Source organism: Abrus precatorius, unplaced genomic scaffold, assembly GCF_003935025.1.
Source record: "Abrus precatorius isolate BTA unplaced genomic scaffold, Abrus_2018 Scaffold0, whole genome shotgun sequence".
NCBI lineage: Eukaryota > Viridiplantae > Streptophyta > Magnoliopsida > Fabales > Fabaceae > Abrus > Abrus precatorius.
Genome location: NW_020874290.1, coordinates 1798168 through 1812354, shown reverse-complemented (window position 1 = coordinate 1812354; position 14187 = coordinate 1798168). Strand labels below are relative to the sequence as shown.

General features: G+C 36.1%; 1 pseudogene; it reads left to right on the top strand.

Moving 5' to 3' along the window:
* Positions 1-14187, top strand: part of LOC113852535 — a 91557-nt pseudogene that overhangs the window by 67117 nt on the left and 10253 nt on the right.

The following is a 14187-nucleotide window of genomic DNA, read 5'->3' as shown; positions in this document are numbered from 1 at the left end:
TGGGAATTATTTCATTTCAGTGAATTAAAATCCTTGCTTTGTAATCCATTTTTTGTATTTTCTTATTCTTTTTTTTATTTTTTTTATCTCAATTCCAGTTTACAGTTAAACCCCTTCGCACTATTCACTTTAGTATACGTGAGGGTGGTGAGTATCTCTAAAATCTGATGTTGTCTCTCTACGTCTTTTTTTGACATAATTATGGATAGAACATTTTCGTCATCTAATCGTATTTCTTAGATTAAGATTACCCATAATAAACATGAAAATTTTTCCAGCCTATATTTTTTCTAACTCTGTTAGCCTTCTGATTCTGTCCATTATGTTCCTCCTATGATTTAGTTGAATTAGAATTACAATCACCCAATTGCCTCCTAAATTTAGGGTTCTGTTTTTGATAATTAGAAATATATTTCGCAGACTCAGAGTGTGTACTGATTTGTCCGTTTTAAATTTAAAAAAAGTTTTGATATGATCCTTTCTTATTTTAGTTCTAATAGCGTAGAGTAAATACTAAATAATAATAGGCGTCTTCCTATGTTTTCTGAGTTTCCACTAAAACCCTCGTCGTAAGAAGTATTCACAGTGTATTTGGTTGATGAGTAATATGGATTGTGACCATTTTTTTTTCTATTCATATCAGCAATTCGTATATAAAGGGGGGGGATTATTATTTGTCAGCGATGGTGTCCGTTCACTCCCAATGATAAACGAAGAATGATTGTTGCTCCTTATCTTTCATATAATCAACATGCTCGTTTTTTCTATTTTTTTTATTATTTCATTTAGATCATCCGATAATATTTCATTTTAGATCAATACCAATATTAATATGTAAATAGATAATGAATTGTTATTTCTTAATACTATAGAAGTAATTACTACAAAAGGGATAAATGTGTGAGATATAATATATTAATTAATCGCATTTTCATTACAAAAACAAATATATCCATATCACGGTTTTTTGGCCTTGATAATTGTTATAATACCTCGCTGCTAATGAAACTATTTTAGTTGGAAAATTTAACTTGTCTCAATTCCGTAGCGATTAGCACAAAAAGATCTCGAGTTCCTTTTGTGGAATTCCTTTTGATCAAAGTGAACAACTGCAGCATTACATCATAACCTGAATTAGTATTAAAAACCGTTGCTAACGGTTTTTGAGTTCTTACATAAGTACGTACAATTACCAGCTTGATCCTATCTGATATCTTTCTAAGGTATAATTTGGTACTGCTTCCTTGATTACAGCAACAAAATGTCAGCCAATATAAGCTATCGGATTACTAGTCTAGGATTCCGCAATACACATCAATTCGGCGGCTCCGCTTTGTTATCAAAGCTACATTCAAATAGGTTTGAGGTTGAAATCATATCATTTTTTTGTTCTTTCAGTCCAAGATTGACAGTAAAAAAAAATATTCTGTGTTCAAAATAAGGAACTTTACAAATTGCAATTGTTATGTTTTCATCTAAAGCCTCTTTAACTTTGGGTTTTCATTATTATCACTGGAAATAATGTAATTGAAAGTCCGTTATAGGCCTTTTTTTGACAGGCTGCCTAAAGAAAATAGCCTTTTCTGGCACTATATTTTCTGATATCCAACCCATACTCATATAAGCTATTTTTCCCAGGTTTAACCGACGTACCCAATATTCGGGAGATCCTTTTCCCGAACCCATATCGCGTTTCGGTGGGTCTTACTGTAACTGGTTGTCTGGAAATATGCGTAACCCAATATTTGTCCACATCGATTCGGACACTTCGTGACATTGCGCTTCGCCGTCCCGCTTTCTATTTGTCTAGACGTGGATCCAAGGGCGCTGCAAGTGCCTGAAAGATAGACAATATCTTCCGAAGCAGAATATTAATTAAACCTCGATAAATTGGATATTCCTTTCATTCTTCCTCTATGTTGTTTACGAAATCTGGTTCTTTTGGGGTTCTAAGTTGAAATTGGTTGTTCATCTCAACTTCATCTCTATTACAGAACCCGTACATAATTTTTCATCTTCATAAACGGCTCCTCGCGAATGAAACGATTCCAAATAATATATTATAACTATAAATCGATATTAAATCGATAAAAATTAATATTACACTAATATAACATATGTTTAATGATATTATGAAAATCGCGAGTTATATATATATTATCTATTGGAAAATTTGTATATCTTGTTTTTGATATATATACTAATATGTATTTCTTATCAGACATTTAAGAACAATTTTTGCATTCTGTATATAACTAAATAATATTGTTCTTGTTATCATTATATATTCACGAATCCTTATTTTATTTTCTTTTTTGTCTTTTATTAGCATGATGTATTTCATAGTCGGATTGGCAAAATAAAAAAAATTCAATAAAATACAAATTTTCGCCGAGCGAAATATTCAACTCTTTTATTACCAATCAGATGGAATGTAGGCATAAATTCCTCAAGTAAAAAAGAATGGATTCTTTTTTTGGTTTTGTTGCCGCCATTCCCCGATAAATGAATCTTAAGATTTGTTTAAAAAAAATATCTTAGATTTCGCAGGTTTCGTCGTTCCCCATCGCTTCTCAATTATTGGTTAGGTTGAATTCTACAACGGAGCCTCTCTCTAATTATAAAGATTTTTTTTTAAAAATACTTTTCTTTTTCTTGATCAAAACCTTCTCATTTTTATTGATTTCGGAGCTCTTGATTTGTTTGTGTATATGAATAATAATCCATTTATATATGGATTTAATTACTATTGATGGCTTTATTACACTGCTTTTTACTTGAGATGACCCATAGACCTTTACCATATTAGAATTCTATATGATAGATTTTTTTTCTCCTTTCTTTCACACACCCTTCCATTTATCTGTATATTTTAATTTTATTGCTTTTACAACTCATAATCAGATATTCATTTTTTTTTTTGTTTTTTGCATATTTGAGTTGCTAACTAATTATATTCTATATATATCATATCTTTATTGTAATTTTTTTGTTTTGACATATTTCTTTAAATGCTTAGATAATCCCGAAGCAATGAGCTTTGGTTAATTACTTTCTTTTTTAATTATTCATATTATAGTTGGTTTCTTTTTTTTTTCTAATGTTGAATTTTTAAGCATTTCTAAAAAAACTAACGGAGTCGCACAACTAAGCAATAGCAATTATATCAATATCAATAATGATTAATTGAATTTTTTTTATTCAATTCAATCTTAATAGAAATTTTATCTATTTTTTTGTTTTGGAATACAAAATGAAATAGTTTATGTAATTTTTGTTTTATTGAAACATGAAACCTTAAAAGATAAGGAAAAATTGGTTATTCTGTTTAGTTTATAAATATCCAAACTTTGAATAACCCTAATTACAAAAAAACATAAATAGTTCGAACTGTAATAGGAACATATCACAATTTTTAAAGCTCGAATGGTTTGTAGAGGAAAACCTACTCTTCTCTGATCCATTCGATACGTGCAATTTCTTTTCCATCGATACGTCCCGCAATTATGTACTTGCACTCCTTTTTACCTGCTTGTTCAGTTAATCTCAATAGCTTTTTTTCATTCGCTTTACCGAAAAGAAACCTATTTTTTAATTGTGCGCGGCCTATAAAAATATCCTGCAAGCATAATATAGGATGGTTTATTAAGCATTTGCAATTCTTGTAATAAGCAATGTTTAGCTTTTCTGGTTCACACATTCAGTTTTTTTTTGCATATCTCGTCTGTATTTCTTAAACAGCTTACCCGTCTTAATTAAAATTTGGAAATCCCATATAGATAAGACTTGAAATAAGATGATTCTTTTTGTTGAATCTTTATCGTACAAATTCCTTCAACACGAGGGATATTCTAATATTTTTTTGTATATATTTATGGATTCCAATATCGTATTTTTTCTTCTTGTAGATTCTCGGAATATTTGTTGGTTGTGGTGCAAACCAAAGAGATTCATGCTTTGAGTTGTACCAAAGTATGACACCAAGCAGATTTATTTTTTTCCGCAATAATTCTCCGACTACTATACATAAAATAGATACGTCTTATTTGTTTGTGTATTTTTTTTTTTTAATATTTCTTTATAAATGCATTGTAATTTGTTGAAAATTTACATGTTACTAGCCATTTGCTTATTCAGCAAATAAACCAATCCAAATAATTGATACGATATACAAAATCAATGAAGTATACAACTTTACGACACATCACCTTTTTCTTTATGCCAAATCTTAATCAACTTGAATAATTAGTCTTACCGATGCTTTAAAGGAGTGTTGTATAACAAATATGAGAGTCGTTTTTGACTAAAGATTAATAAATTTCTATATTATTAGGCTTCTATCCTATCGATAAAATTCGATTTTTCAACTAAAAAAATGAATAAACATTTAATAAACATTTATTTAGAAATTATAAATCTTATTTGTTAATAATACGATATACTTTCTTAATATATATATATAAATTCAAATTATAAATTAAATATGATTTTCATTTTAATCGTTTCGTCCTATATAATTTAAACGAAGAGATCTATATATCATATTTTTGTATGTCCTCGGAAGTTTAGAGTAGGTGAACAAATCTAACGGGCCAATTTATGACTACCATAACGATCTGTTATAAAATAAATAGGTATGCTTCTTTTCATTACTGGGATAGCAATGCGTATGGCAATCATTTGCTGGGTACTAGATGGTAGATGTTCTGGAACCAAGTTATTATTACTATATCTTTTCTCCTTGCGTTAAGCTTATTATAATTATTCTAATATAATGATTTGCTACAAAATGATTTTTTTTATAGTGAACGCTGTCAACAGTTAATTAACTCTTTTTTTTTGTTTTTTTGTAGAGACGAGAACAAATTCATTTTTCTCTACTATTTACTACGACGACGAAGAACAAATTCCTCACTATAAAAATTTTATTCCTTTTCTACTATTCTTCTTACCAAGTGCAGGATAAACCCAAGGAGTTGCGGGTTTTTTTCTCCCAATTGGGGGCCCTCCTTCACAACCCCCATGGGATGGTCTACAGGGTTTCATAAACTACTAAACACATCATTACTACAGGACGCTTACCTAGCCCATTTTAAGATCCGGCCCTCTACCCAAACTTTTCTGGTTTAAACCCCAACATTCCCACTTTGTCCGACTGTTGCTAAGAGCAGTTTTATGGAATATCAAACGGACCTCCCCACGACAGGTTAATTTTTAATGTGCCAATTCCCCTCTTTTGCATCAGTATATCGCTACGCACCTGCTGCTACTAGCTAATTGTCCACCTTTCCCGCAGTGTGATGTTCTCATGTTATGTATGAGCCGTGCCTAAGGCATATCGGTTGAAGTAAGAATTCTTCCTTATCTGAATCAAATCAAAACCCCTTCCCAAACTGTAAAAAAGCTTCTTCCAAGCAATACGACTTTCTGGATGTAGACTGATCAATATCATAATACAGATGGATTTATATATATCGTAGAATTCTTTATATATAATCCAGCACAATCAAGCTCCACATAGAGTGGATAAATAGATCCAAATTTGCCAGAAATCCCCTCATGTTATGAATCTTCTACATCCTAGTTCTTCCCGTTCCTTCATCTGGCTTATGTTCTCTCATGTAGCATTCAGAACTGAATGACACTATGAAAATTACGTTTGCTACTTCAATGGTAACGGGTAAACGCTAGGAGACATCTCTATTTTTCCCTACGGGGGTAATCCTTAGAATTACCACTGGCTTAGCCTTTCAATTCAGCCTACGACCAATCAAATGAAATGTGAATAACCCGTCCTTCATCGCCCTCTTTGGAAAACAAGCGGGCGTTACCGGTTCTGTCCGGTGCTTAAACAATTTTTGAGATCATCTCTCCATATTATCTATCTATAGAGTCAATAATTTTATATGATAGGGGAGAGAAATCTGAACTCAAATCACTTGCTGCGTCTAACTCTTTCTAGTTTTCTGTTGAGGTCTTAATTCTCTGTAGAGGTACTCAAATTGGATTCAGTGGATCGAATTTACTAGGTATTCGCCGTAAAATCCTATGTATGGTTCTTCACAATTACGTAAAATCAATAGTTCAAACCGCATCGTCGAAAAGGTAGGGATTTCCCATTATATTATAGGAACTTCTGTAACCAGAAACAATTGGTAATCTCCATATTATAGCCCCTCCTGCGGGTGTAAAAATTATATATTTTTGCTCACAATCCCCATAGTGTATATAAGGAATAACAGAATGGATATGCATTTCGATTAGGGTCGTTTCTATGAGGTTACTATCGATCTCATATCACATATATGTCTTGGTTGTCAATTCCTGTCTGAAAGATCTATTGTTAACGAGTTATTCGACCGCTTAGTCGAACTCCCTCTCTATGCCTTCTGTTTCGGGTAAATGATGTCTCGTCTGGCAGTTCCGCCACGCTACACGCGGCGTCTAACTACCTCTGCACAACAGAATCAGCCAACGATGTTTGAACCCGTTGCATATTACTGATCTTCACTTTTGAATATTCAAAATTAGACCCTAAGGTATTTTAGCTGTTTCTCACCCATTAGCACTTCAATAAAGTCACTGAATTATTCAGTGCGAAAGATGGAGAGAAGTCAAATTAGTTAGTGTGACTGTCTATACCGGATGTAAGAATACTGTCTGTTTTTTGTTTGGGACCAAGTCTCGCACGTGTGCTTCCGGCGGTTAAGCAGTTTTGTATAAATGTTCGCCAACATGCTATTAAGAGTATATAGATTATGAAGATAGGTGCTTTTCTTTATAAGAGTGGAGATACGAATATACACCGGATTGAAAGCGTAATGATCATAAAACGTCTGTAATGCCATTGAGTATAGATCACATACTAGGTGAACTCTTCTAACCCTTATCCGGGAGCGAATGACTATTTCAAATAGCTATTGACTATGACACCAGAAAATGAAGAGTTCGAAACCCATGCTTAATATTCTGTCCTAAAGGTAATGAGAGTACTTTCCCGCCTTTATTTTCGCACGCACCATCTAAAGAACAAAGGTGGATCACATAAGACAGTTTTTACATCACGCACCTTTTATTTGCTATTCCTGTTAAGAATGTGGGTTATCTCTTAGAAGACGCAGGCAGCGCGAAGACTCATAAACTTAGGCAATTTTTACGACATAGAATCATCTTCTTAGAAATAGTCTAAGTTAATTAACTACTGCTATAGCCTAATCTGGATTATATTCACTATTCACATGCAAAACTAGTGAAACCATTTAACTATTTAGTGTCTTATACGCCGCGCTAGATGCAGAGATTTGACTATTAATTTGACAAAATTTGTCCACAGATACCGTAACTAGTTCTCTCTACTGTACTCTTCTTACTCCTTTCGGCACATGACTCACTAAGGCAGAAGTCTATTGAGATTCAGTTCTTAGAAGACATAAAAAAATCCAATATGGCCTGCCGAGTGAGCTTGCGGTACAAAGTAATAATTATATGTGTATGAGCATGAAGGAATCTGTGCCATTAATGATTGTTGACCGAGAAGAGGGCCGCCCCGTCTTCGGATGATCTGTATCATACGACTATTCGTTAAAACGAATATGTCGACTGATTTGTGATAAGCTTGAATCGAACCTAACATAAACTTTCAAAGAAACTCCTATGCCTGGGTTGGTCACAGTGTACTTTCTAGAGATGGATTTGTACACAGGACCAAGCGAGATTGTGATTTAGAAAATGTTGTTGCTCGGAACGACATAGGACACTTTAGCTATCTTATTTCTTCTTTGTTCTTTTGTTGATTGAGAGACGATGAGGAGAAAAGAGAATCTTATAATAGAAACTAATTAAGTTAAATAATATAATAATTAACAAGTAAATATAAAACAATCATCTCATGATGTACTTTTTTAATAAAAAGAATAGAGACCGGTACGAATCACATTTCATCCTCTAATTTTCATTAGCCCACGCAGCCCCGGCGACTCGGTATTGGATTTAGAGATTGGTTTAGCTTGCCTGGAAGAGAAAAGAATATAATCTTCGCTATCTACGCTCGTCTCCAATTATACGACTATCGTATCATAATATCTTTGTAAATCCTAATAAATCTCCTGATAGATCTTTTGGAAGGGAGGCCACGAGACGGCTACGATAGCCCAGCTATGGAACCACTTAGATGTTCTGATACTGAGGAAGTAGCACTAACCTTTTTCTTTCTTCATTGGAAGATGATTCTCCTAACATGGAGGGAGAATAATAAACGCAAAAATAGACCTAGGCATATTGTAACGACCACATAATATGAGAAGATTATGTAAAAGGGAAAGTTCATGCTTCTAAACCTAATTGGCAGTACAGAGGACCGGGGTTTAGCTTCTTTTGAACGACTATGATGTTGTGGAAGGAAGTCCTATTTTAGTACGTCAGAAAATCCATCCTCTAAAAGAGATAGCCAATTCGGATTACTCTTTGTCTTAAGTATGGAGATTTGATAACTCAACGAGATCTAAATGGTCTTCAATTTTAAGATACTGTGTGAATAATTCATGAATATTCCGAGATAAAACTGACTCATCACGTCCAATTTTTAAGAATGAAGAAAATAAGGGATTGACTGACGAGAAATTTGGAATATAGAGATAGGACATAAGACAAAAGTGAATCATCACTGTGCAATCACTGTCCGACTATTTTTTGTCGAGTAATATGCCACATAGCCAGAGTATCAAATAGGAGACAGAGAGGAGATTATACGAGGAGAAACTTCAATACCATTTGAATGAAGCGAAGGCATCTCGAGCAACATAAGGATTAGCGCATATGCTGCCCCACATGAGCACAGAATGCGTTCAGATTCGTAATTAGACGCATTCCTTAAAGGTGATTCATAATCTTCATTTATGAAGGCCGGGTGATTGCACTCTTTAACAGCCTAACGTGAATAAGTGAAAACTCGACTCTCAATTATTTTATTGGATCATGTTTATATACGGAAGCTCATCAAGGAGGAGTTTCGTCTAGAATGGCGATTTGGAAACAACCTGAATCCACTCATCGTGAATTTATTTCCACCACTTTTGGGGGAAGAGAATGAACCTCTTTTTATTCCTCTCCGTCGCCGCTCCCTATACTTCAAATTTCTTCATAAGAATGCTTTGCACAAGAACTAAGAATAGATCGGCATATCTTGGAGGCTCATCGGTCTGAAATTGTGAGGCTTTGTAAGGATGCATGTAAGGGCTGTGACAAGTGCGTTCTGAAGCCAAATAGGTAAGGCCAAGTCCATTGTCTAAGGGAAGAAGATCGCACTACGGCAGACTGCGATCGCGACAAAGTGTGCCACGCCAGAGAAACGGCACCTCGTGATCGGTGGACGCCTTCTTACACAACTGGAAGGGACACGATTTCGAGAGCGAGCCCTCTCTAAGTTCTCAATGAGAGAAGCAGAGCTGCGTTAAGCGCGGACCCTGATGGAATGGCCCAAGGACAAGGTGAGTTGAGGTTACATCTGAGAATCGTCGCCACAAAAAGTTGTCAGTTTAGAATCCGTTTCTGTGTAGTCTCGCTCATCGCATGCTAATTTGTAGAGTTAGCCGCTATATTTCTTCGTATCTACACTGCCTGCTCCGCTGAGTTAAGATTAAAACACTAATAGCAATAGAAGGTATTTCGTCGTCACCAATCAATAACCGCCAACACAACACAAAAAAGAAGATTATCACCGGAACTATTCTGCAAATAGCGCCAATGAAGTGAAAATCGCTTACCTACACGGGATAAACGGTAGGGCGCAAGGCACAGGCGAAAGCACCCCTTACCGAACCCTTTTCTTCGCTCGCACTCACACCACACTCTATAACTCGATCTTACTTTAAAGTCTACTCGCACCTTGTGAGGGCTCGCCAATCAGTCTAGTTAATACTTTCACTTAGGATTTCACTCTCCCTATACGCTACGCAGAGAAATAAATAGACGATTATATCTATCTATGTCATTAGATAAGGAAAAGAAAAAAGGGGCGGGTAATAGAAGAGGCCACAGGCGTTACACTAACTGAAATGAAGGCTATTTTAGGACCAACGAGATCTTGCAGTTTGAAAAAGTCACCCTTTACCATATATCATACAGCATTTGGTTCTCTCCAACGATATTGATTCCATCGCACCATGGCTTCCCCATGCTTGTCTTTTAACCAAATATCTCATTGGGAGAAGGTCAAACTCACACTCAACTTGGCCACGGATACGACAAGAGGGGAGAGAAAGAACACAAACGATCATTCGTCGTGAATAGAAGTAAAGCTCCTTCATACTACCTTTGACGAGGAAGGAATTGGATTGACCTTGAGCATTCAGGCTATATTTCACGCTTAAGAATTTGCTCCAGACCAGATACCTCGTATGAGTATACTTAGAAAACAGGGTTGGAATGTTATAGCACCTGGTAACTCAAGCCCTTGAGAAGAATAAAGACTATGTAGAAGCCCTCGTGGTTCACTAGCCTCCGCTAATGAGTGCCCAAGAGATTGAATAGACAATCGACTAACACGCGAATTATGAAGCAAGACATAAAAAATTTGGAGAGGAAAGGCCAATACTTATAAGGTTTACACGAATAATGAGGAAAGTGCTATAAAAGCTGGGTAGCCTTCGCTGAGGTTCCATCCGAACCGCTTGGTGATTGTGATGAAGAGAAGGAGGAACACTTCTACCTCTTAGCCCGCCAAAAAGGAGCTACATGCCCCTTAACTGGATGAAGCAGAAGCACCCGACCTGTAGATCAGTTTGAACTGGCCCGGAATATAGACCTTGCATCCAAAATTTACAGGGGAAAAGAGAAAAAGCACAAGAAGAGAGGAGAGAGATTCAGAAGCTATCTGAATAGATAAATAGTATGTAAGATAGTAAAGAAACATATATGTAGAGCCGATGAAGATCCCGCTCTCTCTCCTTCTGCACCAGCTCTTAGTGTAGAAGGCTCCCTCCGTCGGACTACAAAAGAATGCGATTTTAATCCAGAGAAATGGAGAGGGCGGAGAAGGACAAGTATACGAAATTATACACCTTTTCAATTAAAGCAGCAATAAGTTCTTGGAGTTCGTCTATTGGTGTCTTGAGGTTAATCTAACTCATTGTATTGAAATTAGTGGATCGATACTGCCGTCTTTGCGTACCTCGCAAGAGCACCATTTCAATGATCTAGGGATCATATCCCACTGTTGTGAAGTCTGTTATACTCTTTTGGTCTCGTGGTCGATGGTAGAGAAGGTGCGTTACTACATCCATTCAAATTTTAATAACTTATCATGAATCTTTTGTACACTTTCATCGAGAGATCTACAGTCTATGCTGGCTTATTGCTCTATTTGAACAAAAGTCGTTCATGGGTATAAGACAAACGAGGATATTTTACTCCTATTCCTCTGAGTGGTTTTTGCTTTATATTCCGTATCTTTTAATTCTAATTTTTCGTCGATAATTCAACTCGTTGCATCATCCTTCACCGTTTCTCTTGAGAAATTAAAAATACTTTCTCGCAGTTTCGGAAATCTAATTGTCCTGCGAAAGCAGTTGGATGCAGGGAAAGAATGATGCTATGGATTCAATCAAGACTATCCTAATGCGTCTTTCTAGTAAAAGTATGTGTGAAGCCAGTCACACCAATGCCTATTCATATTCAATCCATGCAGTGCACATAGCAAGCTTAATTGGCACGACAGGGGCCAAATAGATAGTAGGCCTTTAAAAAGATCCCCTTCCTGCTGTCTGTCCTTTCTTATCTTTTATCTGAATAAAAAAGGGGCTTGGAGTGAAAAGACTTCTTAAGTACCTATTGGTCAAGTGGTAACTTCTTTCCTCCTTATGAATCCTCTTCCTTTCTCTTTCGCATTAATGAAGAACACAACACATCTGGTACCTTGTTCACCGGTCATACTCAATAGAGTCTAATTGTCTCACTGTTTTTGCAATGATTCTCGTGTGCTTCTCATAGGTTCTCTGGTTCTTGATTTGGGCAGGGAAAGATGTCGATATTGGATAATAACGACAAGAGATAAAAACGGTGGAGTAATGATGCCCCAACTAGTCTGTATTCTTAAATAGAGATTCACTCTAGCTCTTACTTACTCCTTATCAGTGTCTACTTGAGATTTCAAATTGGGAACGAATGACCGAGACAGCCTGTTACAATTGACATCGGTCGACTGCATGATCGCTGCCGTCTAACATCAGCTGAAAGAATCCAGTTAGAGGACAGCCAAGGAGCATTATAATTCCTATTAGAGAGAAAGGGAGAAACCAATTGTAGCTTGGGTCCAGAAAGAGATGACGACTCAAACTCTGCTACTTGGAGGATTCCTTGTGTATTGAGTTTTAAATGGATCACATTTCAAGTAACAACTAAGTGTTGGGTCCTGTGGCCAGTTGAATGTGAGACAAGAAGAGGGAAAATCAGAGACGATCATCTGTATACCATCTGACTGTTGAAACTTTCAATCAATTTCGAAAGCATATTGAGGGTAGGTATAGCTTAAACACAGCGGGTGACAAGCATGGGTGTTAAAAGTCTATTTATTCGTTTAGGTCAATAAAAAAAGTTACGCATTAACGACTTATTGACTCCTAATTGCAATTCTTTCATAAGCCTTTCCATCGGAATAGCGGGCTGGGTTTCCCAATATTACCGAGCAAATCTATTTAAGTTTCTGAAACTTCAAAGAGGTGAAAAGCTTTTCCTCTGGATATGTACGAAGGACGATAAAGTACCACGAAGGCATCTTTTGCCAGAAGCCTATATTCTGACCCCGATGAAGCTATAGCACTCATTATCCTCTATGGGCACTAAGAAGACATATTGTTGCAGAGTTCCGGATATTTCGATCATTAGGTAACGAGGATTCCGAATATCAAACACATTGATATTCAAAAGAGATGATTCCAGCAACTAATAAAGAAAGATCGATTATCTTTGTTGGGATCCTTCCTTTCTTCAAAGTGGGAAACGAACAGATGATAGAATCAGTGAGCGAAATTTCCCGGTTGTTGTTTCGAGGAATGCTACACAGAGGCTCACAGCGGCAAGAAAAGAAAAGGGAGTGAATGTCTGAGGTTATTTCTATTTGCACACTAGATTCTAGCGCTCTCCTATTGAGCTTTAATGGCTGTGTACACAGCAGTACCTTGACTAGCCTGCAGATTTCGTAATGAGATCTTTACTAAATTTTCGATTCAGCTCTAGGGGTGAATGTCATTTATGACCTGTAACACAAGGGTTTCGGGGTGTATGTGCAAACAAAAAAAACGGAAAGCAAAAGGAATTTGAAGATAGGGGAATTACATAAGGGACCTTTTCTGGTGCTTCTGCACGATGACTTTCAAGAGAAGGATCAGCGAGTCCTCTACTTCTATGCATAATGAGAGAGATGCTTGTCGATAATATATTCGAGCTTTTTTGGTTATTCAAAGGTGATCTTAACTATAAATTAAAAAAGGGAGAAGAAAAATATCGTATCAAAAGAATCTTACGTGCCTTCTCTCCTCTTACTTATCATCATGCACAAATAGAGAAAGGTTTGCAAGCTATAGGTGAGTGCCGCCTAAAAAGTCGCAGATAAGAAGCTCCCATCTGCAACTTCCACTATTATGCTTAACACATGCGAGTCGAACACGCCTTCTTGTAAACAAAGGTCGACCAACTTCTTTATCTAATCGAAGGGAAGCTCCAGCATGCGAAAAGCTCGAAGAGTCTTCTTCTTCTGACAGATGGTCATGAACTTCAATTCTGGGTTCGAATCCTACTGAGAGGTCCACGATGGATCAGAAATTTGTTGAAGAAGAACAGATATTTTCCTTTGTTGTTCTTTCCAAGGCGGATGGGAAATTCTCATAAAGAAATAGTTAATATCAAGATAATTATGTGATTTCTGAGTATACAAAAATATACCTGTCTTCGTCTCAATTCATCTATTTTCACATCAGATTCCCGGGTGGATATGGTTTCGGAAGGATGAAACTGCAGTTCCAAATAAGATCATTCTGAATCAAAAATTCGTTTTTTTTTGGTTTATTTCCATATTCGTATTCCATGACCGGACAGGGGGGATACACGTTACCATCATCCTTAAAACACACAAAATACAAATAAAAAAGTTTACAAATACAAACAAAAACAAACAACATCTCACAAAAAGAACAA